General features: G+C 36.5%; 1 long non-coding RNA gene across 2 annotated transcripts in view; it reads left to right on the top strand.

Annotated features, from left to right (window-relative positions):
- The window catches only part of LOC135196281 (uncharacterized), a 135,045-nt gene that overhangs the window by 45,211 nt on the left and 61,848 nt on the right, over positions 1-27,986 (top strand). For both annotated transcript variants that reach the window (XR_010310357.1, XR_010310358.1), the window contains one exon: positions 14,372-14,440. This is a non-coding gene — a long non-coding RNA (uncharacterized LOC135196281). The remainder of the gene's footprint in view (positions 1-14,371; positions 14,441-27,986) is intronic.

Raw genomic sequence — 27,986 nt, 5'->3', positions numbered from 1 at the left:
GTCTGTCTGTTAGACGAGCCCATCGCTGTGAATCCATATTTATTTTAGATTGTAAAACGACCCTCCGTGTCTCTTTCTAACCCTTAGAATTCATTGGAAAATATACGATTCCATAGATACTACATCCCTTTCGTGAGATCGAGTGGCGAAATGGATTGAGTCTGAATAACAAGCGGTGGGGCGATCCCTTCATCCGACCTTTCGCTCCAATAGTGGTTTTATTTAAGTTAATAGGAAATGTCGGCCAGGCTTGATGGCAGGTAGAACCGATGTTCATCGGCGTCAGTATCTCCGTCTTTCTTTCACCATCTCGTGCACACATGATTCGGCAAAATCATAAAAGATGGGTTGTCTCGGTTTACCAGTCAGACCAGTCAGCATGAACTTTTCTAGCATGTTTGTTCCTTCATCATATTTCCAGTGTTTTGCGATGTTCATATTTCATCAGAAGATTTTACGGCTAGGCTGCTTTTCATTAATGACAAGACTAATGTCTATATACCTGGCTCACAAGGAAAACTTCTATAGTGCGTTTACTTGTCTCAGATCGCTCTGGTGGGGCCAGGTGGAAAATCTGAGTTGTCATATCTACGGGTATGTAAGTCCCATTAAATGCTTCCCGCAGACATAATCCTTCTTAGGAAGATTCGCTTGGGAGTCGAAGGAAAGGGTTTGCTTCTTCTCTGTTAACTTTTTTTTTGTTAATTCCCGATTTTATTTATTCCTTCATTCTCTATCTATAATTATAGATGCGCTAAATGGCCTGTTGGCTCCTGTGTTTGGCCTCGGGACATAAATTCTTAAGTCAATCGATCTACTATAACCTTTGAGATTCACTATCTTGTTTTGTTTGGTTCATATATAAGGAAAGACATCCACTCATTGCCTCTTCGCAGAACATTCTTCTTATCAAAATCATCCAAGTCAGTCACGGGGCTCACTTTCTCTTTTCTTTTTTTGAAACACTGGAGATTCCACTATATTTCCCGTCTCTCTTGTTTCCTTGTTAAGTCTATGAATAGTCATTTCTGACACTTTTGTTGCTTCAGAGGTTCTTTGGATAGCCTTCGAAACGTCAGTTACAGGGCCTCTTTGTTGTTTTTCTAAAATGAAGTATTTCAGGACATAATAGACTATATATCCTTGGCCTCAGATGGTGGGTGGAGGCGTTTGCGAGAGTCACTTGGGGGGTCCATACTTATCACAGTGGCTGATCGGGAGCGAGTATCTTTTAATGATATTTAACATGACCTGTTAAATCCTCTTATAAATCATAAGATCCCTAAACTCAGATCTGGCATCGCCAGGGAAAAAATATGCCATACCTTCATTTTCATTAATGAAACTAAGATTTTAACCAAGAATAGACGAAACAAAAAACTACATTTCAAGAAATTAAAACTATTTCAATAGACTCCATGGAAATAATAGGATCACCATAACATGAAAATTGGCAACGTATGATATCTGTACAAGCCACACCACAGCGATCTTAGAAAAGTAAACGCAATTTTTTGTAGTTGCCTTTCGCGTGACGTCATAACCCCCTACCGCGGGTCAGATAGGTAGCTGGCGAGTCGTTAGGCCATTATATACCCAAAGTTTATAGAATAAGGGAGACCATTCTATATACCTTGTATATACCTAGACCGTGGTCTAGGTATATACAAGGGTAGTGTTTCGTAAATTAGTGGTTACCTATATGGAAAAATGCTGCAATGGAAAAAAAATTTACGGATGATTTTTTTTGGGGTAGCGGGCGGGGGGGGGGGGGGGGATGCCTCTCCAGTTATTTTCCTGGATGCGGTTCTCTTGGAAAATGCTTTTATTGATTAAACGTAAAGGAATTTTCTTTGTGTTAATGCTTTTGAGGTGAACATGCTCTTCTATATTAATACATGCAGGGAAAGCGGTTTTCTGTTCGTTTACAAAACTACCATTTTGCGTGTAACATTTTGCTGGGTGGAAAAGCATCTTTCTTACGCATGTCGGGGCATCTCTCTCTCTCTCTCTCTCTCTCTCTCTCTCTCTATGATAACACGGCCATCTTACCATTGTTACAGCATTTGCGACCATTGGTTACGTCATGCGACCTCCTCTCTCTCTCTCTCTCTCTCTCTCTCTCTCTCTCTCTATGATTAACACGGCCATCTTACCATTGGTTACAGCATTTGCGACCATATGCGTCTCTCTCTCTCTCTCTCTCTCTCTATGATTAACACGGCCATCTTATCATCATTGGTTACAGCATTTGCGACCATATGCGTCTCTCTCTCTCTCTCTCTCTCTCTCTCTCTCTCTCTCTCTCTCTCTCTCTCTCTCTCTCTCTCTCTCTCTCTCTCTCTAACGTCCAAGTCTAATTTTCAGCAGTCGTAACTATCATCTTTCTCTACAGGTATGTAGGGTGGAGGAATTTTCCCCCCATCCATGAACCCATTTTATCCTGTAGTCTCCTCTCCTAACTTGTTCCTCCATCCTCTTATGACGCAATCACCTTCTCAGAGTCTCTTGTCTTTGAAGTATTATAGCTGTATTTTGACTTGGAACGAATATTAAAAGGTTGAGTAAAAATTGGAGAATAGACATGCTCCAAATGCTTGTACAAAGTTACGAAAAGATATAGCAATAAATGAAAAAACGTTAATGATGCATGTAACCAAATAAAAATCCGTTTGGCATCATGGGACACCTACCAGTTATTGTCCTTTTCTTTACCTTCAAAGATTGGGTGGTAATTTCTCTGCTATCATCAACCATTTACTTGCTAATTTGTTCTGAAATTACTTTGAAATAGGTGATTTCGAGCGTCAAAAATCTCACCAACTAACCACCTTGTACTCGGTTACCCGTTAACACGGTAGAAAACAAATACCTGCTTTGTTCTCTAGATTCCTTATCATCACATAAGAGAATTATAGGCAAGTAGCAGATGACAAAGGGGCCATTGTTTTGATAAAGAATAGAGGCGGTTTTAAGTTTGTTTGCACTTGTTTAGTCTGTAACTCAAATATCATTGTTATATACTTCATGCGTCTATGTTTTGGTTTAGGCCAGTACTTCGCTTAGGTAATTTGCGAACTTTTCATAACACTAGATTTTTTTTCACCTTCTACCATTATTTTGAAAGCACCTCTGAAGCGAGTCGAAGATTCACAAAATATGTGCTGTGGATCATGTATGGGATTAAAGCTCGTTACTTTGCTTTCATTGATGGTCCTCTTTATGAAATGTAAATTGTGATCAATATAACAGGACAGTTGTTCTTGGAATTCTGTATTGATATTTGTGCCATTAATTGTGTAAATGCTCTGGATATGGCGCCTCTGTCGTTGTCAATGTTCTGGGCAATTATACTACATTATGGAGTTGTATATGGTAGTCAGCGCACAGACCATGCCAAAAATAGTAGCACAACTGCTGCTATATTTTCTTAAACCCGTTCAACCTTTTCAGGTAAAAGGGTCATAATTTGGTAGATTTGGCAGATTTTCCGAGCGGCGCTGCCATTTGTTCGTGTATAGACGATTAAGGAAGTGACCGCTAAGGGTTATAGTAATAAGCGGATTGACTGTCACCTCCCTCCATTCGTCGACACAAAGGAAAACACGAGGATCGAGATATTATACTTCGACCTTCCTGTACATTTTTCTAATTGTTCAATACGAAATTTGATAAGGAGTTATATACATACATGCATACACATGGCATAAATTACTTTAAAACGAAGTCACTTGGGAATAAAGGTAAATTGCTGGACAGTACTCTAAAATTTATCCACTTTCAGGATTAACCTTAACCTCGAGGTTAATCTTCAAAATGTACCTTTTTGGATTAGAATTAAATACCTCACTTGGCAAGATGGGAAACGTGTCAACGCCGCTAATTGTGGGAAAGCCTCAACCTTTCGTAGCTGCCATATATATGCCCCTCTTGCCTCCTCCCCCTCGACCAACCTTATTCCTAACTATTTTATTCCTGATGGTGTTCTTGTAATTGATTATCAACTTAAAATGATCTAGCTTTCTGTTGATGGGTGTGATGGAACTATAATTATTTTCATACCTTTTAAATGTTCCTTTTCTGCCTTTTTCATTTCCCAAAATAGTTTTTCCTTGCCTTAATTAATGTGTGCCCGTTCCCACCAATACTTAGGGTATCCTAATCTCCTTCGACCCATCTTTTAGGGGGTGGGGAAATTTGACTGAGATCGTCAAATTTCCTGACAGTGATAACGATGATTATCATTCACTTTCTATTCTTCGGCGATCATATTATTATTATTATTATTATTATTATTATTATTATTATTATTATTATTATTATTATTATTATTATTATTATTAGTCTTCAAAGCTGAATTTCATTCTAGTATACAAAAGTGGGTGCACATTTTTTCGTTCTTTTTAAAACATCTGGCATGAAATACTTTCATATACGATACCTCATAAAATACCACCAAGTTTCTTCTTCTTTCACTATAAATCCTAAAGGATTATATAAATAGAGATTGTAATATATCTGCTACTCGTCTTATTCTACTAATATTATATTGAATATTAATATGAAACTATTGATAAACGTGCAGGTGAGTCCTTTAACAAGTTCCTGTTATTCAGATGAAAATAAAAAATCCTGCACGATGATGCCAGCAGCTTTCGGATGCTTTCTTGTGGATCCATAAATTCCATAGAATTAGGCCGTAGTAATGAACGTTAAGAAACTCCGCATCGTGTATCATAGGTCACAAATTATGGCGCCATTTTCTGGGATGCGATAAGATGACTCAAATATAGACAGAAATGTTTATAGTTTCCCAGTTGATGGCGAAGTTTTATCTCTTACTTTCTCGTTGGCTTTTTCAGCTAATCTTCCTTTTAAGGGTTGTGAGAGGACTGTCGTTTTTAATATAACTATTACAGTCCTGTTGTTATGTCGTTAACGACTTTCGAACAGAATCAATGCACTGCCCAATTTTTCTTATCAGGCGTCACTTTTCTATTTCTACTTTATTTTGGTGTCCATTTGAACATCTCTCTTTTTAAACGGATATCTAATAATGATTCCTTCTCGGTTTTCAACAGCTTGTTAGTTATCGTGCTGTAACTTAAAAGAATTTCACTGCGTTAACTAATTTTTTTCCCCATCACGATTGTAACATCTTACCTCCTAATATTCAAATTAAATTCTTATTTTCCTCTTCTTCTTCCCCTCTTCCTTTTCCCTTATAACTTTCTAATCATTGTCTTTCCACTTTGAGTCTCCCTCATATTCTTTTTCCCCTTTCCCTCGTCTTTCTTCTTCCCCTCTACTTTACAATTCTCCGTCCTTCGTTTTTTCCTCTTTGAGTTTTTGTCTTTTGCCCCGCCCAGCTCCTCGTCCTCTTATCTTTCTTTGTCTCCTTTCTTTCCCGAAACAAAAGGAGAGAGAGAGAGAGAGAGAGAGAGAGAGAGAGAGAGAGATCATAGAAGGTAAAAGCGAGCCTAGGCAGCTGAAAGGACGAGGAGGGAGATCTGAATGAATGGAGAGGAAGGGAAATGGAAAGCCGAAGGGATGACTTAAACCCTCATTCAGGTAACAGACGTTTCGTGTTAATCACGACACCTTCACCTCCGCCACAACAGCTTAGTCCTTGTTTTCGTTAGTTACGGAGGACTGTAAACAATAGACTACTTCTGTTGAAGAACCCAACTCCATCAGTTTGTACCTAGCCCATCTCTCTCTCTCTCTCTCTCTCTCTCCTCTCTGTTCAGATGAGTTAATTATGACAACTTTAAATTTTCTCTCTCTCTCTCTTCTCTCTCTCTCTCTCTCTCTCTCTCAGATGAGTTGATTATGACATCTTTAAATTCTCTCTCTCTCTCTCTCTCTCTCTCTCTCTCTCTCTCTCAAAGTTCAGATGAGTTGATTATGACATCTTTAAATTCTCTCTCTCTCTCTCTCTCTCTCTCTCTCTCTCTCTCTCTCTCTCTCTCTCTCTCTCTCTCTAAATGACCTTCCTTAAACTTTACAGTTGCCAAAAACTTCATAGTAACGCTAATCTTAATTAGGAAGAAAAACGCTTGATTTAACCATTTTGTGAAATGACTGCGGGGAAGCTATTCGTTAAATCGTAATTAGGTAATGAAATGAAATGCAGCTGTGACTGAAATGGAAACATTATGTAAGAAAAGGAGCAGTGAAACAAAGCATGTACCACTAAACATACTAAGCAATTGTCTCGGGAAGGTTTCCATATGAATGTCAATTCTAATTACACAGAAGCGTTCGTTTAGATAAGTCATTTGTCAGACAGGCAAATATCTGTTTGTTTGCGGATTTAAACGCACATGGGCGAATGTTCGGTTCTGTCTAGTGATAGAAAGATAGTTCATTTTAGTCCACTGATTTGATAGTGCTTTTAGAATTTCTATTTCAATATTCATCATGGAGAGTAACTCTCAGTCTTGTTATATATTCTCACGTGTGCTTCCTTATGGCACACACATCTATAGGTACTCTATATATCGTAGTTGATATATATTCATCTGACGTTTATTGCACAAAACCAACCAATATCATTGACTATATATTCTGGTGCTTGTGTTAACATGCCGTTGCATAATGTATAAATTCTTTGACGAAACGCCGGGCAAAAGCGATTGCTCTTGTAATCGGTTTACTTATGACGGATTTTGCTTCGAATAACTCGCAAATCCCGCTTTGTCCTGCAGATTATTTGATTGATTCGATTACGTCGACTGTATCTGCATATCATTCATATTTTGTTTTTAAATGTCACCAATGAACTATCGTTTTGAACCTGGAAGTGGAAATAGATATAAAACTACCAACGATTAGAATAACGTTACATGAAATATATATGTGTGCTGCCTCAGTGACGTTAATTTCAAAGTTAATCTTTAAAATCTCTTGTTGATTTCTCTCTCGGAGGAACAGAACTTTCTACTATCCACATACTATTCACAGCATCATATTCTTATGGTAATAACGCATTTCGTCCTTTTCTTTTACTTATTTACACATATTGTTCGCAGCAAAGAAATATCGATAATCATCAGCCATTATACGAAAATTCCGCAATCACTACCCTGGCTGAGCGGTACCTCTAATGTGCCTCCTGTAGTGGGCTTATCTAAGGAGGTCGGTAAGATAATTTACACTCCCTAAATTAGGTCTTTGATATTGAATGATCCATTATCAATAACCCTCAGCCTAATTTTGCTCCACAAAGATGCATAACAGCAACTTGATGATTTTCTCAATGGCTGATGACAAACTTCAGTGCCCATCTGTTGAGCTATTAGTGGACTTCATTTGTCGGAAGTTATGTCCGAGAGGTATTTGTGGATTTGCTGGAATGCGACATGTGTCATTCAAGAAATGTGTTATATTTACTACTTGCAGCTCTCTAGGTTCTGGATTGGCAGGTTTCTGAGGCACTGTCCGGGATGATAATAACCGAGACTATACTCGGTTTTTTCCCATCTGTCCACCCGCCTGTGATGTTCGCGTATGGTAACACTGCTTCCCGGGCTTTAGATAGTTACATTCAGCTTACATTCAACAATGATAACAATATCCTATTTCGAATATTAACGGTGTAATTAGCATACAGTAGATTATTAAAACACTTTCCAGTTACAAATATACCCAGATATCCCTTTATTTACCTAAAACTTACACATAACGTAACTATCTAAAGCCCGGGACGCAGTGTTACCATACGCAAACACCACAGGCGGGTGGACAGATGGAAAAAAGAGAGTATAGGTACTCATGTGTGGTTGGTAGCCGTGGTTTTTCACGATGTGTCTCCTAACGGCGCCTTCTTGACAAGGGCGTCATGCCCTCTTGATAGACTCATGACAGGCATTCCCACAGAGGTAACCGGGTCTTTCTTATTCCGACATGTTTATTAGTTTAATAGAGTCTTATCAAATTTTAAAAGGAAATATGCCTTAGATCTCGTTAATGTTATTTTCACCTATTGAAATATATATACATATACACGAATATATATATATATATATATATATATATAATATATAAAAATATATATATATATATATATATATATATATATATATATATATATATGTATCAGTCACTATGTATCTGTCACGATGTACAGTCTTCATGAATAGGGCCCAAACTAGTCAGGATGTATGCCATGGGATTCATGTTTGCCTGTGGTAAATCTGCAATATATATATATATATATATATATATATATATATATATATATATATAATATATATATATATATTGCAGAGTTTACCACAGGCAAACATGAATCCCATGGCATACATCCTGACTGGTTTGGGCATATTCAAGAAGACTGATACATAGTGACAGACGATTGCAATACAAATACGTTAGGTTAACGGTACAAACGAACATACAGCCGGCTGGAAAAAATAATTACGCCCAGGAATGTAATAAAAATTATGAAATTATAGATAGTATATATAAAATTATATATATAATATATATATATATATATATACGATTATTATATATATATATATATATATATCAACCGAAGGGGAAGCCTCAGACGAGATACATAGCGGTAAGGGTTTAAATGGAGACATCTGTTTCATATGGGCGTTTATTCAAAGCAACGTTTCAGGGACCAGCCCCTTTTCAAGCTGAAAACTACAATAATAACATAAAGTTAAAATAATTTCTCATCTAAAAATCATAAATTACAATATATATAGCAAATTAAAAGAACACCGACGAAACTCAAGTACCACTTCCAGTAGAGGAAGGAAGACGAGTGACTAAAAAACCAAAACAAAACACGAAGGCATCCCTGTTGTTTACGCCAGGTACAGAGGGGTGGAGGCAGTTTGGTTGTTCAGTTTCAGAACAATCGTCTTTATAAAGAGCGATTCGAAGACCGCTAGCTGCTGCGGAGAAGACGTTTTGAAGGGATCTTAAAGTTTTTATATTCAATATTGACTCTGCATTTCTCTGTGTGGTCACGGATGCTGGAAAATTCAGGAGATGATAATTTGACTCCAGTACGGAAACTTACCCCCCTATGGCAATCTATTCGGACCTTAAGAAGTCTTCTTGAGGCTCCGATATATTTTCCTAGATTACATATATAGGAGCCTCAAGAAGACTTCTTAAGGTCCGAATAGATTGCCATAGGGGGGTGAGTTTCCGTACTGGAGTCAAATTATCATCTGAATTTTCCAGCATCCGTGACCAAACAGAGAAATGCAGTCAATATTGAATATAAAAACTTTAAGATCCCTTCAAAAGCGTCTTCTCCGCAGCAGCTAGCGGTCTTCGAATCGCTCTTTATAAAGACGATTGTTCCGAAACTGAACAATCAAACTGCCTCCAACCCCTCTGTACCTGGCGTAAACAACAGGGATACCTTCGTGTTTTGTTTTGGTTTTTTAGTCACTCGTCTTCCTTCCTCTACTGGAAGTGGTACTTGAGCTTCGTCGGTGTTCTTTTAATTTGCTTTATGTATTGTAATTGTATGATTTTTAGATGAGTAATTATTTTAATTTTATTTTATTATTGATAGTTTTCAGCTTGAAAAGGGGCTGGTCCCTGAAACGTTGCTTTGAATAAACGCCCATATGAAACAGATGTCTCCATTTAAACCCTTACGCTATATATATATATATATCATATAATATATATATATATATATATATATATATATATATATATATATATATATAGATAGATAGATAGATAGATAGATAGATAGAAAGGAACAGTGCACTGATTAATTTTATTGCTTCTGAGGTCAGTACTCTATTTAAAAACCGTGTTTATCCTTTGCAGGTTACTCGTACCTTTGCTCTAAGCCCGGGTTAAGGTATCTTCCCGAGAATCTTTACATTTTACAAATTTCTTTTGAAATGCATGAAAAGAGTTTATATATTCCTTGACTGATATTCCTAATGCGTTTAATGCGCAGTTACAAGAGCGAATTAACAGTTGCGAATGAGTCAGTGTCAATATTCTCCTTAGTAAAATTAAGTTAGTTAGATTCCATACAAACATAATTATGATTAGAATTAATTACGTGGTGTTCCATAACGTTACATTAGCATTCCCAACCTCTCTCTCTCTCTCTCTCTCTCTCTCTCTCTCTCTCTCTAAAATACTGAAAGGCATAACAAAAGTAGACAGTAACCTATTTACATTAAACGAAAACCAGACAAGAAATAATGGATGGAAACTAGAACTGAAGAGATAAAACACATCCCATTGTGGAAACTTTTTTACATACAAGATATGTGACACGTGGAATAAACGGCCACTAGAAGTTGTAAACAGCAACCGTGTGGAAGAGTTTAAAAGAAAGCTAGGCAAAATTATTAGGACATTGTGAATGAACAGTAAGCCTGTTCCTACAGATAAGTGAGCACACGATGTCTCCTCGGATGGACCAACAAGTCTTTGAGACATCCTAATCCTTGTAACCCCTCCCCTTCTCTCTCTCTCTCTCTCTCTCTCTCTCTCTCTCTCTCTTCCCATATTGCATAAATATGTATATTAAAATTCACGCCTGCCATTCATGTTGTCCGCTAAGTTTCCAAGACTTCCGTTTGTCCCCCTGTGTCGTTCTCTGCCCGTTTGTGTGTGTGTGTGTGTGTGTGTTCTCTTCACTATATCTTTTCCCATACCCTTCCCTTCCATTCACGACACCAGGTTTCCAAGGTATCCTTTCCTCCTCCCCCTCCTCCTCCTCCTCTGCCCTTCAGCACATAACTAACAATGGTCAGGTAATTAAAGGTATATTGATTATTCCACTACGCCTTGCCGAGGACTATTTGTGTAAATGAATTCCGGGGATGACTGAGCGGTTAAGCGACCGGTTCATTGTCATATGATTGAATAACTTTTCAGTGGTGATTGAAGATCATTAAATCAATATTCTTTTGGTATAATGTATTTCATTGACACGATTCACTCCACCAGTTTAACATCAGTCTTGTATAGTTGCTATCTAGTGTCTCCTTGTGTATTTACTGTACAAGCTGATATGTCTTCGGCTAATTGTTTGGCCTTTGGAAAAAAAACTGGTGTATTTACATGTTTTTTTTTGTGCGCACCTATGACTTTCAGTATTAACATTGACGCAGTGATTTCTGTAATAAAACGGTAAAGATACTCGGCGAGTAATTTGTTACGGAAAACCCTTCAAAATTTTGAAAGTACGTGCGAAGCAATTTCGTGCTAGGTAAAACTCACTTTAGGTTTAATGAAAATTCCAACTTTTAACATTTTTTTTTTTTTAGTCTGCTGTATAATTGAGAGCCAAAGATCAACAGTCTCCCCATTCAATTAGTTTTTTTTTTTTTTAACTATAACGCTTGACAAGCATATGGAAATGCTGTCATGTGAAATTATTTAGTTTTTCTTTCTTACATGCCTGACTGCCTGTATGTCTTCCATCTGTAACTACTGCTTCATGTTACCAAATTCATTGTTAATTTGCAAAGTTCATTCTCTTTTCCGAAGCGTTGTATGTGCAACCCTGTTCATCATCCTTTTGTCGTCTCTCTAACATTATTTCTTGTCTCTTTGATTTCCTTGTTCCATGTCGTGCTTTCAACTACCATTCATTCCTACTCTTGTCCCGTGTTTGTCTGTCACGGTTTTGAGGAATTCACAAGGAATCTCTCTCGGGGGAAAAAATTCTAAAGCCATTACAAAGTGTGACTTCTACGTCTAAAACTCCGAAGGGGGTTAGTGCCGTCAGTGCCTTCGACCACTAGCTGCAAACCGTTTAATTCCTTTTACTGCACCTCCATTCATATTACCTTTCTTCCATCTTCCTATCCACCCTCTTGTAACAGTTATTTCATAGAGTAATTGAAAAGTTTTCTTCCTGTTTCACCTTTCAGACCTACCAACTCTCAATTTCCTTTGCAGCACTGAATGACCTTATAGGTCCCAGTGTTGTATAATTCAGTTCTACATCCAGAAGCCTCGGGCAAAAACTTCTCATCCGTTAAAAATTCCACTGGAATAAGGAATTAACTTTTTTCCCCTCACTTTTAATGAAGTTGAGCAAGTCGTTGTGAAGGAAGTATTTTCTAACTGTGGAACGTGTTTTGTTTAACTTTTAACATGATTGCATAAATAGCGCTTATTTTCCCCAGCTATGTATATGCAAATTAATTTTGGGGAACTGTTTAAAAACTATCCATTTCATACGATGTAATCATGTCACTTTGCAATTCTAAAATTCAAGAGTAAAATTGTGATCGACATAGGAACAAAACATTAAACTTGACTGCTGATGGCATATATTAAGTCTGCTGTCAATATTGAAGCATTCCAAGCAAGCAAACGATAGTTACATTGTTCTCGAATGAAGGAAGGAAGGAAAGTAATACATATTATATACTTCGATTCAAATATTCAGAAACATTCTTACCATTTATATTAAAAGGAAGCAAAATCTTCCGGAAGACAATAGATGTTGATATGACACCGAGAGCATATTTGGCTTGTTGCAACAGCAGCTTAGTAAATGAATAGTTTCATCCTTTTTTGCGGCATGAATTTAATCGCCTCAGTACATTCACGCGCACGCACAGACTCTCTCTCTCTCTCTCTCTCTCTCTCTCTCTCTCTCTCTCTCTCTCTCTCTCTCTCATGAGTGATCGACTAGAGGAACCAAGGAAAAATATTTTTGGAAGATTTAGCATAAATGTTGAGATAACAAATGTGCATAATAACAGTAAAAAAATGATAATTTTAATACGCACCTGAGTGCAATGACAGTATTAGTAACACTTTCGACAGACACATATTTCCTGCAATGCGCCTCAGTGGCGTGATCGCTATGGTCTTGATCTGCTAAGTTCACTCTCGACGTGGTTCGGAAGTCACGTAAAGATGTTGGTCCCGTTGCTGAATAACATCCTGGTTCCATGCAACGTAAAAACACCATAAAAAAAATATATATATATATTTTCTGCACCTATACTGACTGATATACATCTGCAAACTTTACTTGGAAAAAGTATTTCAGATCTCGAGCTTTTAAACTTCAAATCATTTAGCATTTATTTTTGTTTCTTTAAGTGGCTTATTTTCTCCTTTGAATGTTCTTTAGGTAAACATGTAAAACAGTATTTACATTAAATGTTTAGCCATTCAAGAAGTATGAAACACGACCCCGAAAAAATATACAAAACCTGATTTGCATATAAATGAAGCCTTGAGTTGAGACGATTGGTATCCAAGGTTGGTCGATTTTCGGTTTTAATCTTCCCCTTTTTCTTTTTTCTCCACTTTATTCTCCCTCTTTTATTTATTGATTTTTCTTTGTCAAGAAAAGAAATGAACCGAGAGACCTTGTGGATGTCTGCCACAAAATTCCCAATGAAGTTTACTTCTTCGATGCAGCTCAGGAATTTTAATGTTGCGAAGTTAGGCAACATTAATGTGACACCAAGAGAGAGAGAGAGAGAGAGACAACGGTATAGGGAAATTACTATTTGAATAATCACGATTGGGCAGCATCTGTGCTATCATGGTCGAGGAATTGTTTGTGCTAGGTATAAGTATGTTTTGCTGATAGTGGAAATTGTTTGTATATATATTTATGTGTGTGTGTTTAGAAATACACACACACACACACACACACACACACACACACATATATATATATATATATATATATATATATGCACTATATCTATATGTATATATGCATATATATGTATATATTGAAATATATATATTATATATATATATATATTATATATAAATATTATCATAGATAAAATAGTGAAGAGTTTTAACATTATCCTTTAAGTTTTTGTACTAGTCAAATTCCTTTTCCTTTTTATGCATTTCGTATTGATAGTATTCAGTTATTTTTGTTTATTGGTGATCTTTTTTAGGTATGTTGTTTTATATATATATATATATATATATATATATATATATATATATATATATATATATATATAATTTCCTATACATTATTCGCTCTTGAAATAATTGGATATTTATTCTCATTATATATTTAGATAGAAGTAATTACATGACATGTTTGATTTCCTAAACGCCTTTTGAACAAAATACTGATTAACTGTGTTCAACTTATTTTGTTACTTATTAACTTCGATTTAGCAAAACCATATCAAGTCAGATTGCTTAGTTCCCCGTTCCAAATAAAGAATGCACGTCTGTCAACACACTGAAATTCTTTTTAGTCAAAACTCGATAACCTACTGAGCATTTGTTGAAAGACTGTTGTGGTTGAAGGATTTTTTTTTTTTTTTACAGTAACTAGAACCTTTACTTTTTACACTGAACTTCAGCTCAGTTTTCTTGCATTTCTTTTATGAATTAATTATTTCTGTTGCAGTTCTGTGTTTGGCGTCTGTCCCTTACGCAACTTGCTGGATTTAAGCTCCGTGAACGACTGGCATCCAAAGTAAGTAACACCAATGATATGATTTTATTTCTTTTATATGTAAGAGCAACTTACAGATTCTTATTACATCCTCTTGGTTATCATATTCTCCAAATATACCCTGCAGGCGCGTGTTGTCTGTCTATTGATATCACAGAAATGATGAAAGTTCATCATTTCTGGCAGCATTTCTTTTTTAATTTTACCTATTTGAAAACTGAGTAGAGATGATGGTTTATCTTTTTTATTTTTTTTATTTATTTCCTAAAGGTGAGAGTATTTTCCCAATTGTCATTCTTGTAATTTTTCTGTCGTCATTGGGTAATACCCAAAATTTGTATAAATCCTTTACAACGAAATTTTCCATATGATAATGTTTAACTTAATTGTCGTCATAAAGAATGACTGATATTAGTTATGAAAGGATCATTTACGTGGTTTGTCGGACTTTTAGCCATTTCTATATCGCAGTCGCACTGGTCGTGTAACCTTGTCATTAACCTGAACTAAACTAGGATTAGGATAGCAAAGCTTCGTGGCCTTCTCATTGAGTTTAGGACTTAAGTATACTAGTATTGCATGAGCCCCGGTGTTTTTGGCATGACCCGTAGGGTAGGATAGGTTAGGTGGGTTAGATAAGGTTAATTCTATGAAGCCAGGGACAGTCATTTGGGTGTGGGAACTTAATGAGATTATTTTCAAGAAGATTCTATTTGTAAGGGACTTTAGCATCAGAACTGGCCGAACCGGGAAAAAATTTGTATCATCCTCAATTTGTGAAGATGGTATGGTTCGAAAAGGGTTCCCAATTAAACTCTGCATAGGAAGGGAATCTAAGGGTCGAACCGGGAAAAATTTTTAACCAAATAATTCCTTCATCAATGTGTTCTGATAGGTTCCCGCACCCCCCGCCCTAACAAAAGAAAAAAAGTCCGGGAGCCTAGCAAAATTTTTAGGGGAGCAAAACCCCCCACCCCAAAATCGCGATTCTGTTTTACATTTTCGCGTTATACCTTGAAGAATGCATTTTATCAAAACCATTATTATATACGAAATTGTAGTAGATTAAATTACCTTTCTAATGGTATATAATGATATATACTTTGTGGTATTAGTATAGCACCTATGATTCGACAAAGGTTGATGTTAAAATCCTGAAAATGCATTTTTACCGAATTTTGTTTTTCAACGTTTTTAATGGGCATTTTCTAAAAAGAGCTTCGTTGTGCTGTTAATATATAAAATTGTAAATGACTGGCAAAACTTGTTGAAGCGCATATTGTAAACCTTAATATGTAAACGATATAATCTTGGAAGTAAAAATGCTCAAATGAATCCTTTTCTTGTAAGGCATAAAAATCACTCATCTCTAAGCTACTGATATATGTTTAATAACGAGACAAGTTATTCCCATGAACTTGAAAGCGACGCTGGATAGAAAAGCAGCATACTCTTTTTCAAAAGAGAGAGAGAGAGAGAGAGAGAGAGAGAGAGAGAGAGAGAGAGAGAGAGAGAGAGAGAGAGAGAGAGAGAGAGAGAGAGAGAGAGAGCAGTATTCGTCCTGTTCAGAAAGATATGCACTTACGAGTCAGTCATCTTTCCCTATGTTGTTGATGAGTCAAGTCCTCGCCTTGCAGAGGGGATGGGGCGGGTTGGAGGCCCCTTGCACCGACGATGAGACCTTTTTGGGCAAAGGGAAAAGAGGATAAGGCAAAGTATCTGAAGGGGAGAGAGAGCAGGCGGAACGGGTCTTGATTGAGAGTTTTGGGAGCGGGATAAGTTGAAGGCGTAGGCGAAGAGTGAATCTAATGCTGAGGAATGTATGAGGAGGAGGAGGAGGATGAGGAGGAGAGGGAGGATGAGAGAAGTTCTCTAAAGGGAAGAGAAATGGGAGGGGTGGCGCAAGAGACGTTGCTGTGAGGAAGAGACAGGCCATGAGGGAATCTGCCCAAGGCTGGGGAGAAGTGAGAGGAGAGACAGATCACTGTGACAACCTGGCTGTGCCTCGAGGAATGTCCTAAGAGACGGGGTAAACAGCTTGTCAGCTTTTGTAAAATTAACGCTCTTCGGAGAGTCATCCTAAATAACCCCACTGGCAACGTTCGGATTTATGAAATATTCACGTAGGATGTCTTGAGAGAATTATTTCGCTGGAATTCAGTTCTCTGTTCAAGAAAACTGTTAAGATAGCTATTTGTCTGTCCGTCCGCACTTTTTCTGCCCGCCCTCAGATCTTCAAAACTACTGAGGCTAGAGGGCTGCATATTGATGCATATGTTGATCATCCACTCTCCAATCATCAAACATACCGAATTGCAGCCCTCTAGCTTCAGTATTTATTTAATTTAAGGTTGAAGTTAGCCATGATCGTTCGTCTGGCATCGCTATGGGTGCCACCGGGCAGTGGCTTAAAGTTTCATGGGCCGTGGCTGAGAGTTTCATGGGCCGTGGCTGAGAATTTCATGGGCCGCGGCTGAGAGTTTCATGGGCCGTGGCTGAGAGTTTCATACAGCATTATACGGTGTACAGAAAACTCGATTGCGCCGAAGTTGTTAAATTTGGAATCATTGTGTTGCCTCTTCTCTCCTGCTCTCTGACGTCACGGTGATGACGTCATGACCCGTAGGGATTTGCTGGGGACTCTGTCTAATTGGTGCGAGTGGATTTTAATTTGTAGAAATTGAATGAATTTACGAGTTAATGGAATTCATATTGAATTTAATTGCATTACTAAATATCATTAACTCTCCGTACGAGGCAAGATCAAAAGCTGGTGTCAAGTTTAGAGCGAAAGTGAGGATTTCAACTTCTAGGTGGAGAAAGAAAATGTTTTATTGCTGCATAAAATCACTTCAGTTATGCAATTTGTTAACTCTACATAGGAAGGCAATGCAATATTGTAGCGCGTAGGACCTCAATAAAGTGCATTTGATGTTTTTTTCTGCCAATGAAGTCACCCAACGGTCTCGTTAATGAACAGAAAACCAAAGCTTCATGGACAATTAGTGTGACTAACTTCTCTTGATTGTTTGTTTTGGAATTTCACTTTTTAATTAATCATTAACAAACAAAATGATAGATTTTTTTTTTATAATTTCGTGAAAAAAATGAAAGAAAAGGCGAGAGTTTAATAGCAAAAAAGATCAGAGAGAGAGAGAGAGAGAGAGAGAGAGAGAGAGAGAGAGCGATAGGTGGGTAGATATATAGATACATATAAATGGATGCCATCGTCGTTCACATGAGTCGCCTGCGTTGAACTCAGTGTGACGTGCAGTTTTTGTCTTTATCATTTGGCTTAGGTTACTTCTGTCTTTTATTCTAGAACATTGAGCTGACTGGAAGCCATACATCCTTTAGAAAAAATGAGAAAATAATATATAGAATAAATTCAAGAATGCTGGCAGAGATCAAGAGCCCTTCTACTTTTTAACACCTCATCGTTTTCAAATGTTGGCAGAGATCATCTAGCGTGACGGCGCCTCAGTGGCGTGGTTGGTATGGTCTTTGCCTGTCTCCTCGGTGGCCGCGAGTTCGATTCTCGGCCATTCCACTGAGGGGTTAGAGATGTGTATTTCTAGTGATAGAAGTTGACTCTCGACGTGGTTCGGAAGTCACGTAAAGCCGTTGGTCCCGTTGCTGAATAACCACTGGTTCCATGCAAAGTAAAACACCATACAAATAAACAAACAAACCTGGTGTGACGGGCCGCATGTAATAAAATAACTAAAAGGATGCTCTAAGCTCTCCGAATCATGTTTGCAAGAGAAGTTTTGACATCATTCACAAAATATGTCAAATGAGGCAGTGATGGATGGATTCATTCCGGCCATCGTGCTCCCACGGTGGGAAAACCCCTCATCTTCAACCCCCGGGATATGATTTAAGTCAACCGAGGCTTCAGTTATCCTATCTCACATGTTTTTTTTTTTATTTTTTTACTTAACGTGCGTATTAAATATAGTATGTAAACTTCCCTTTCGTACTTTCCCCTTAATTAGTCAATAAACATGCTGAATTGTATTTTTGAACGTTTTTCTCAGTGTTAATTTTGTTTTTTTTGGTTTGACTGAATAATTTGACCTTAAAGTATCTTTATATATTTACTGAATATAATTATTTACTTGCATCTAATTATTGCAAATAAAACAGAGCAAATTTTGCGTACTTTACGGGCTGAATAAAAACTGGGCTTCCAGACTCTCTCACAATATCAATTTTTAAATCTCCAGCTGTCAAATTTTCCATCAAGCGGTAAGTGCAAAAACCTTGAAAGCCCAGTTCCTGCTCAGTCTGTTCGACCCAATATGCAAAACTTGCCCCATTTTATCTGCAATAATTAGATTCAAGTAATTAATTATATTTAGTATATTTATATATATATTTTTAGGGTGGAATTATTCTGAGAAATCATAAAAGAAGTAAAACGGAGAATAGCGTTCAAAAATGCCAATCAACAGGGCATATAGACTAACTAAGGGCAAGTACAAAAAGGAAATTTACTTATATGTATTATGCACGTGTACAATATGTCAGATAGGATAGCTGATCAGAATGAAAATGAAAAAATGTATTGAACATTCAGCACAAGACTTGAGCGAACTCAATCAAAATGCTCTTTGCTAATCGCATGAGTGAGAAGCAAGTTAATATATAAAAAATATTCCATTCTAAAAGTGGAGAGTCTTTAACAATGTTATAAACTGTACTTATTGCAGTTTCACATCTTCTGTTATTAAAGGAAGATGTGACCTGTGTATGGCATACAGTAATAATGCCTCAGATCACATGCTGATTTTTGCAGTCATTTTATTAAATATTTCAAAAGCACGCATCTAAGATCAGTGACTTTTGAGACGAAATTGGCATTCGCTGGCACGGTGAAATTTACTGGTCATCATCGACTGTTGAATAGGTATGTACTTCAGTTCACTTTTATTAATTAAGTGTTTGAAAATTAACCGACAAGAATTGCATAACACATTTCAGTAGACCAGCGCCTACTGAATGCTTTGGCAGTCGTGCAAATGAATGATAACAAAGTGATTGCCGACTGAAATAACAATTATTAGGCAAAACAAGGTGATTAAGGGGTTCGGGACGAGTAAAGGGGTTAGTGCAACTCAGATAAGCTTTCCACGACACGTCCAAAGTTAACGCAGTGGAAGTCTTCTGAATAGAGGTAATATTCCGGACTTAGCAATCAGACGATGAAAGTGGCAGTGAAACTGCTGTTTTCCTACTTCTTAGAAATGAAATAATAAAAATGGAAAATTTTTAATCTATGAATAATAAAAAATTCAGCTAATTTAGTTTGATAGTAATGTAAACAAATCGCGTCTTTTTCGACATCAATGCTAACTTTCAGTGACATTTCCTACAACGTGCTAAAGGAATACTCAGTTTTAAAGGAAACTTATGATGTCGCTTCATCATTGAGGGAAATTTAATTTTAACCTTTGCAGTCACAAGTGTTAATGTCGCTGGGGAAAGTAGGTGACGAAAGCTGTTTTGGTGGCTATTGTCATAATCTTCTTTCTCTCTTCTCTCCTCTATCTCTTCTTCTCGTCTCTCTCTCTCTCTCTCTCTCTCTCTCTCTCTCTCTCTCTCTCTCTCTCTAATGGCTTTTGGAAAACGTAGTTAGAGAGCAAATGATTTCAAAGTCCAGACTTTAATGAAGTCATCAATGAGTTTCCGCACTTAATTAATTACATAATGTATTTATTCCAATGTGGTGCCTGAAACGTTAACGGTATATGGACTGCGTCATTTAATTATCTTTTGAACACATTAAATGCTGCGAATTCCCCACCATTGGGAAATGTAGAATGTAGTGGCTATAATTAAGTTGTTCCTTATGGATGCTAATAGGGCTGAATGATTCCAATTTCACAAACAGAGTAAAACCTTCAGTTTCCAGAGAGTAAATTGTAGCAGCTTTTTTTGCAGTTACCTTCTCTTTTCTTTTATATTCGTTGATTTTTGCTTCTGTTAATTTTATTGTACGCAGCTGAAGCAAAAAAGTTTAGCATATCTTAGTCTAACCAGACCACTGAGCTGATGAACAGCTCTCCTAGGGCTGGCCCTAAGGATTGGAAGAAAGGTTCGGAGGAGGAAGTAAGACAGTCACATAAAGTATTAAAAGGGAGGACTGTTGAAAGATTCAGTGATATCAGCGTGAAATCTGCGACACTGTTCGGTGTCTAACTATTCCGTGTATTTTTATTTTTTTTTTTTTCCAGTGAACTTTACACCCTTCGTCATCAGAGTTCTTCCTTTCTGTTGTGACCTTTCCCACCTTCCCGTTTATCCTTTCCTCCCCATTGCTCCCTCTAACTTTGGCAAGAGCCACAACTTCAAGACACAACCAAGTGCTAAGGTAACTTCTGCTTCAAAGGAGAAACTTGGCGGTAAAGTTTTCTTTTCCAATGGGTTTCTTAATTCTGAGAGAGAGAGAGAGAGAGAGAAGAGAGAGAGAGAGAGAGAGAGAGAGAGAGAGAGAGAGATGGGCTGGGTACACACAAACAAGCATAGAGGATATTGTGAAGCACTCGTAAGAGAGAAAGTGAGAGTAGGATGTTCATTCGGCATAAAACGCAACCAAGCAGATTGCGGGATAAGTAGGTTTTGCACATTGACTCATTCTGCGAATTTCAGTTCAGGCCGCATATCATCAAAGCAAAGAAATATTGGCTGTTAATACATTTTCATACGAAAAGACGTTTATCTAATCTGCTATCATTAATCAAAGAAAGAATGTATCATCTTTATACTGATCATCAGAGCAAAAGAATATAAGTTTTTGAGGCATTTTCATCTGATGAGAAGATTCTTGAATCTTTCGTCTTCAACGGAACAAAGATGAACCACCCTGTTGAAGACTGGAAGTTGATATTATTGATAATATAATTTCTGCTGACCCTATTACACTCCCGATTCTCTCTACTTAGATACATCGTCTTTAAGGCAAAGCCTGGGGCATCTAAAAGGTTATTTACTTTATCTTGTATTTTTAAAGCAAACCGACAGCACATTTATTTTTATTATCACGCATAGATAACAAACTCTGAATCGTAACTTGCTGCATGTGTTCGCGTTAGCATTTGGGATAAAGTCCAACGTACATTAAGTCATAAATCTTTGCGTACTTGGTTTGGAATATTTCTAATATTAAGGAATAATTTTAGTAACTATAAGTAGCTGTTACTGTATTGCTGTTTGGGATAACTGGAAATTATACAAATCCTGAATATCGTGCAACTCTCTTCTTATTCTTAGCAAACTTTAATAATATAATCAGATGAAAAAAAACTGTTAAATTGTCCCCAGAAATCCTCATTAAGGGCTTTCTAAGGACAATATAGCAAAGGTTTTTTTTTCTTTTTATTATATTTTCATCTGATGAGAAGATTCTTGAATCTTTCGTCTTCAACGGAACAAAGATGAACCACCCTGTTGAAGACTGGAAGTTGATATTATTGATAATATAATTTCTGCTGACCCTATTACACTCCCGATTCTCTCTACTTAGATACATCGTCTTTAAGGCAAAGCCTGGGGCATCTAAAAGGTTATTTACTTTATCTTGTATTTTTAAAGCAAACCGACAGCACATTTATTTTTATTATCACGCATAGATAACAAACTCTGAATCGTAACTTGCTGCATGTGTTCGCGTTAGCATTTGGGATAAAGTCCAACGTACATTAAGTCATAAATCTTTGCGTACTTGGTTTGGAATATTTCTAGTATTAAGGAATAATTTTAGTAACTATAAGTAGCTGTTACTGTATTGCTGTTTGGGATAACTGGAAATTATACAAATCCTGAATATCGTGCAACTCTCTTCTTATTCTTAGCAAACTTTAATAATATAATCAGATGAAAAAAAACTGTTAAATTGTCCCCAGAAATCCTCATTAAGGGCTTTCTAAGGACAATATAGCAAAGTTTTTTTTTTCTTTTTATTATATTAAATTTTGCTAAAAATACGAAGAGAATTGCACGATACTCAGGATTTGTATAATTTCCAGTTATCATAAACAACAATACGGTAACAACTACTCATAGTTACTAAAAATATTTCCTAAATATTAGAAATATTTCAAACCAAGTAGGCAAAGTTTTAAGTCTTAAAGTGCATTGCAGTGTTTATCCCAAATGCTAACTTGAACACGTGCACTAAGTTTCGAATGAGAGAACTAGAAGATTTTTTTATAAGCGATCCATCTCCGAGTTTCTGATAGTGAGGTACTTTTAACATCGGATTTACAAAAATGGTTCTTATCTACTCAAGCTTTACCACATGGCAATGTTTTCTTTCACACAGACTGAAATCTATCCCTCTAACTTACCTCTAAGTCATTACTTGTAGTTTTCCTTATTTATTTCTTAAAAAAGCAAACTTTATCAGTATTTTGGATGAAAAACAAAAGCAGAGTGAATTGAGGTTTACAGCTACAAAATAATTTAGTCCTGTGAATGAAATTCTCGCACACGTCAGCTAAAATGAAACGATTAAAGGCAACACCTTAGTAAGAGAGACTGTTTAACGGCTGTTGGGGTTGAATCAATAAAAGATATAATAACTGTCAGCTGGATAATTATGTTCCTTGGAGAACTGGTGTCTCCTCTCGCTCCATATTGATCCAGATTCGTAAATATTACGAACTCAGCACTTTCCTAAGATTCGAAAACGGTTTGATTCTCCTAACAAGGGTACCGAATCCCTCCTCATCCTCCGAGGGTACGAAGTATCCGCGGACGATGTCATTTTGCAACGAGGGCTCTCTTCCCTTCCCTGTATCGCTCTGCTCATTATTGTGGGTTAAGGTACATTTTTAAAGCTGCTTATATTTCATTTGCCAAGTCGGGAAAGGGATTTGGGGATTACAGTGGAGAAGGAACGTCGGATCTTTCTTGGATTGTGACCCCCAAGGGTTTGGATCCACCTGTGTGGAGTGTTGAGTAAAAGGCCGTTGCGGTTGCAGTAAAAATATAAACAAATGACTGTAAATATCAAAAAGATAATGACCCCCAACAAATATTAGTCCTAAATAACGACCATCGAAAACTCTTGGGGTCACTATCTAAGAAAGATCCGGAGCGTCTTCTGGTGTCATTGTTTACCCTCATGACGTGGACCAAGACAGAGTTGTCGATTTGACAACTGCCTAACTATCTACCTACGTTGATTAACGTTTGGGAACAATTGCCCTAGATTAGTAATATACGTAATGCGCATAAAGTTTAATACAGTATATATATTATACTAATACAAATTTATGTACTTTGCAGTTATTTGTGACAGCACTGGCATAGTTTCATTGTAATGCGTAACCAAGCCTTTTCCAGTGTTTCATAAGAGTCGTGTTCCTTAATCAAGACCACAGTCCATGGATTAAGCTATTCATCTTGTGCATCTCTACGTCTTCTTTTCTTCCTTGGAGTACTAATATATTTCTCGAACCAGGCAAAGCTCCCTATCTTGGGCTCGATCAATCGTCGAAACTTATCAGTCCTAAGCGCCTGAAGGGATTATCGTAGCCGAGATTGTAGGACTTAACTTGTAACTTTCGTTATACGATTGCACCTCCGAGGGACTGTGAATTTCATTAATTAATGTCAGCGCGGTACTGGTGTAGGACCCCTATTCATCTTAGCACAAGTGTAAATCTCAGCGCTTCTGCAGGAATCAAGAAGGGTATCTTGAAATTTAGTTTTAAGTTTCACAAGTTTCTCTGATCATATGTAAGACTCGCGTCTGATAAGCTATGTCAAGACCTCATGGGTTTTTTGTGCAAGGAGTTATAGAAGATAATCTTTTTATAACAAGCGATGTATGCCTTACTTTACATATACTACTGTCTTGTGTATTCGATGTAGTAAGTGAGGTGGACATGAGATCTGTTCACTGTTTTGTGAACATTTTATCAGAGCTCAGTGAGGATACCTCTCTAATAAGTCATGTTTTGATAGGTCTAAGTGTGTTTATGAAAGAGAATAGTAAGGCGGCCATACTATAGTTTCTGCCAAAAATACTTACAATCGCTATTCGAAAGAACAGATCCCGTATGATAAAAGTGGAGAGTCTTTAACAATGTTAAGAACTGAACTTATTGCAGTTTCACATCTTTTATTATTAAAGGAAGAAGTGACCTATGCAGTGATAAATGCCTCAGATCACATGCTGATTTTTGCAGGCATTTTATTGAATATTTCAAAAGCACACATCTAAGATCAGTGACTTGTGAAACTAAATTGGCATTCGATGGCACGGTGAAATTTACTGGTCATCATCTACAGTTGAATAGATATGTACTTCATTACACTTTTCACTCTCCTTCCTGCCTTCTTATTTCTATAAGTTAACTTGACCCAAATGGTGTTATTCCCAGATTTCATAGAATGGAATATTTCGCGAACAGGTGAAATTAAATTAATAAGGTTTATATTTCAGAACATTATGGACAGAATAAAAGAAATAAAAAAATCTACAACAGAAATTCTGATTGGCTCCTAGATATTGGTCTTGGATAATCCGTCCAAGTGTGGCTGAATGCCGTTCCTATTTCGCAATAGAGCGAGCTACCAGATCAATTAGCCGAAGAGGTAACGACGAGAGAATTATGTATTCAGAGGTTCTCCTCGACTGGATGACGATATCAGAGTCTAATCTGGGTAAGATCTCCTCTTACTCTCTCCTTTCTCAGTTTCCCTCCAGGTTTGAGATAAGATATACAGCGTGCAAACCACAGAAAGTATAAGATGCTGTGCACCGATGAGGGAACTGAATTGGATGTTTGTATAGTTACATTTTACACGCTACACTTGCTGCGGGATGTTTAATGCTCGAAGTATTCGAGGAATGAGAAATTGCATTTTATTTCTTCTTGGTTCCAGTTGCAAATGTAAACCACTTTCTCTTCTGCGCGCGAGTCCTTTCCCTAGCCAGTCATCTTCCCGGACCAATTCTCTCTCTCTCTCTCTCTCTCTCTCTCTCTCTCTCTCTCTCTCTCTCTCTCTCTCTGCAACAGCGTACTCGGAAAACCGATATTTTTCTGTAGACCGCCAAATTAACGAAGTTTTATAATTGTAAGACCCGTTTTTCTAAGAGACTTTGGAGTTTATATTTCTGGAGCTGATTTTCTTCGGTCGCTTTTTATCGTAATTCTTTGGTCGGTGTGGTGGAGTTTGTCTGGGTTGTTTCTCATTTCTTCTTCCCCCGAGTTACTTTGATAACGACCACATACTCGTACAGATTATCTAGGATTTTTCTTATCATCCCGTTCTCTCTCTCTCTCTCTCTCTCTCTCTCTCTCTCTCTCTCTCTCTCTCTCTCTCTCTCTCTCTCTCATATTTCTCGGCATGCGGGTTCGATTCCCACTATCGGATATCAGAATTGCTTCATATAATTTAGATCTAAGGCTATATATATATTATATATATATATATATATATATATATATATATATATATATATATATATATAATTATATATATATATATACCTGGTAAAAAGTAACCATCAGATTACATGCTATATATATATATATATATATATATATATATATATATATATATATAATATATATATATATATATATAGCATGTAATCTGATGGTTACTTTTTACCAGGTACGTATGTATGTAATTGTCACAGCCAGAATGCCCTCTTAGCTTTTTCATATTCTTCACACTTTTTGGATAAGGTTGTCACGACGAAGTTTTAGTATTAAATGCAATATGTATGAAGCAATTCTGATATAAGATAGCGGGAATCGAACCCGCATCTCGAGAAATATCAGGAGAGAGAGAGAAGAGAGAGAGAGAGAGAGAGAGAGAGATGAGCCCTGCGAGAGAGAGACAGAGAGAGACAGAGAGAGGGGATGATTAGGAAAATTTTAGATAATCTGTACGAGTATGTGGTCGTTTTATACACACACACACACACACACACACACACACACACACACACACACACACACACACACACACACATATATATATATATATATATATATATATATATATATATATATTTATATATGAAGGAAAAGTGAAATGATGGAGGGGTAGCTAAGCTTTTCGGCACACGGTCCCTTGCTAGCTAGTAGCAAAGGACCGTGTGTCGAAGGCCTAGCAACCACTCCGTTGTGTCACTGCCCCTTCGTGGCATTTGTCGTTATTACATATTCATCACGTTCCATATCTTCGTGGATAAGTTGTACACACACCTGTATATATATATATATATATATATATATATATATATATATATATATATATATATATATATATATATATATATATATATATATATATATATATATATATATATATATGTATGCATATAAATAAATATAAATTAATGCAGAAATCCGTCTCTGTTACCATGGTATTGAAACCTGTATATATATATATATATATATATATATATATATATATATATATATATATATATATATATATATATATATATATATATATATATATATATATATATATATATTAAAATATATTTATATATACATAAGCTAATCCCACAGGAAAATGATAGTCAGAAATCCAAGCGCTTTCGTCTTTACTCAGACATTGTCAAGGAGTTAATGAAGTACAATTGGAGAGAAAGGTCTCAGGTACAAAACAAGATCAAGAATACCAGATGGTTAATTGTCAAAAGGGTAAAAATTAAAAGAGATAATCCAGGATTATCGGATATCACACGGTCACAAACCTAACCGAAATTACAAAGTACCTTTACAGTCCAAAACATGTAAAAACTGAATATATTAATTTTGTCCGTAATAGACTTTATCACACTTTTTGCAAGGAATTTCATATATGCAACCTGGAAGATCTTTAGGAGAATTTCTTATTATCAAACTCTTGACATTAATATTACTGAAAACAACATTTATGTTAAAAAGCTTTAAAATTCTAGGAATATCTAAAAACCTTTCATCATAGGATAATTTTAGAATGTTATTCTTACTAAATTCAAGTTTGCCATTAGTTGAATAAAATGTTTTTCTAGCTCTTTTCCATGCCACATCTATAATAGTCCTTGGGTATTTAAGTTTCAATGCAATATCATAAATAGTTTTAATTCCAGCGTCAATAAACTGCGGGCTACAGACACGTAAAGCCCTTAGGAACATTACAGAAAAAACAGAGAATTTAACACTTTGATGGTGATTGGAGTAGTAATGAATAAAAGAGGCAATGTTAGTTGATTTTCGAAAGACTGAAAAGGTGAAATTTCTATCATTTCTATGGACAGTTACATCAAGAAAATTCAAATTACAATTTCTTTCTTCCTCTACAGTAAATTTTATAGAAGGGACTAAATTATTGAGATTATTAAGGAATTCCTGGAGATTTTCGTGAACTGGCCAAATACAGAAGATATCATCCACATATCTAAACCAAATAACTTTTTGGGGCAAAATTCTTGGTAAGAGTTTTGTCTCAAAAACCTCCATGTAAATATTGCTAAGGACAGGAAATAAGGGATTACCCATAGCCATGCCAAACTTTTGTACAAAAAATTCCCCATTAAAACAAAATT

The sequence above is a fragment of the Macrobrachium nipponense genome, chromosome 17 (assembly GCF_015104395.2).
Source record: "Macrobrachium nipponense isolate FS-2020 chromosome 17, ASM1510439v2, whole genome shotgun sequence".
Classification (NCBI taxonomy): domain Eukaryota; kingdom Metazoa; phylum Arthropoda; class Malacostraca; order Decapoda; family Palaemonidae; genus Macrobrachium; species Macrobrachium nipponense.
Note: the sequence above shows the minus strand (reverse complement) of the source record. Positions and strands in the feature narration are given on the sequence as shown.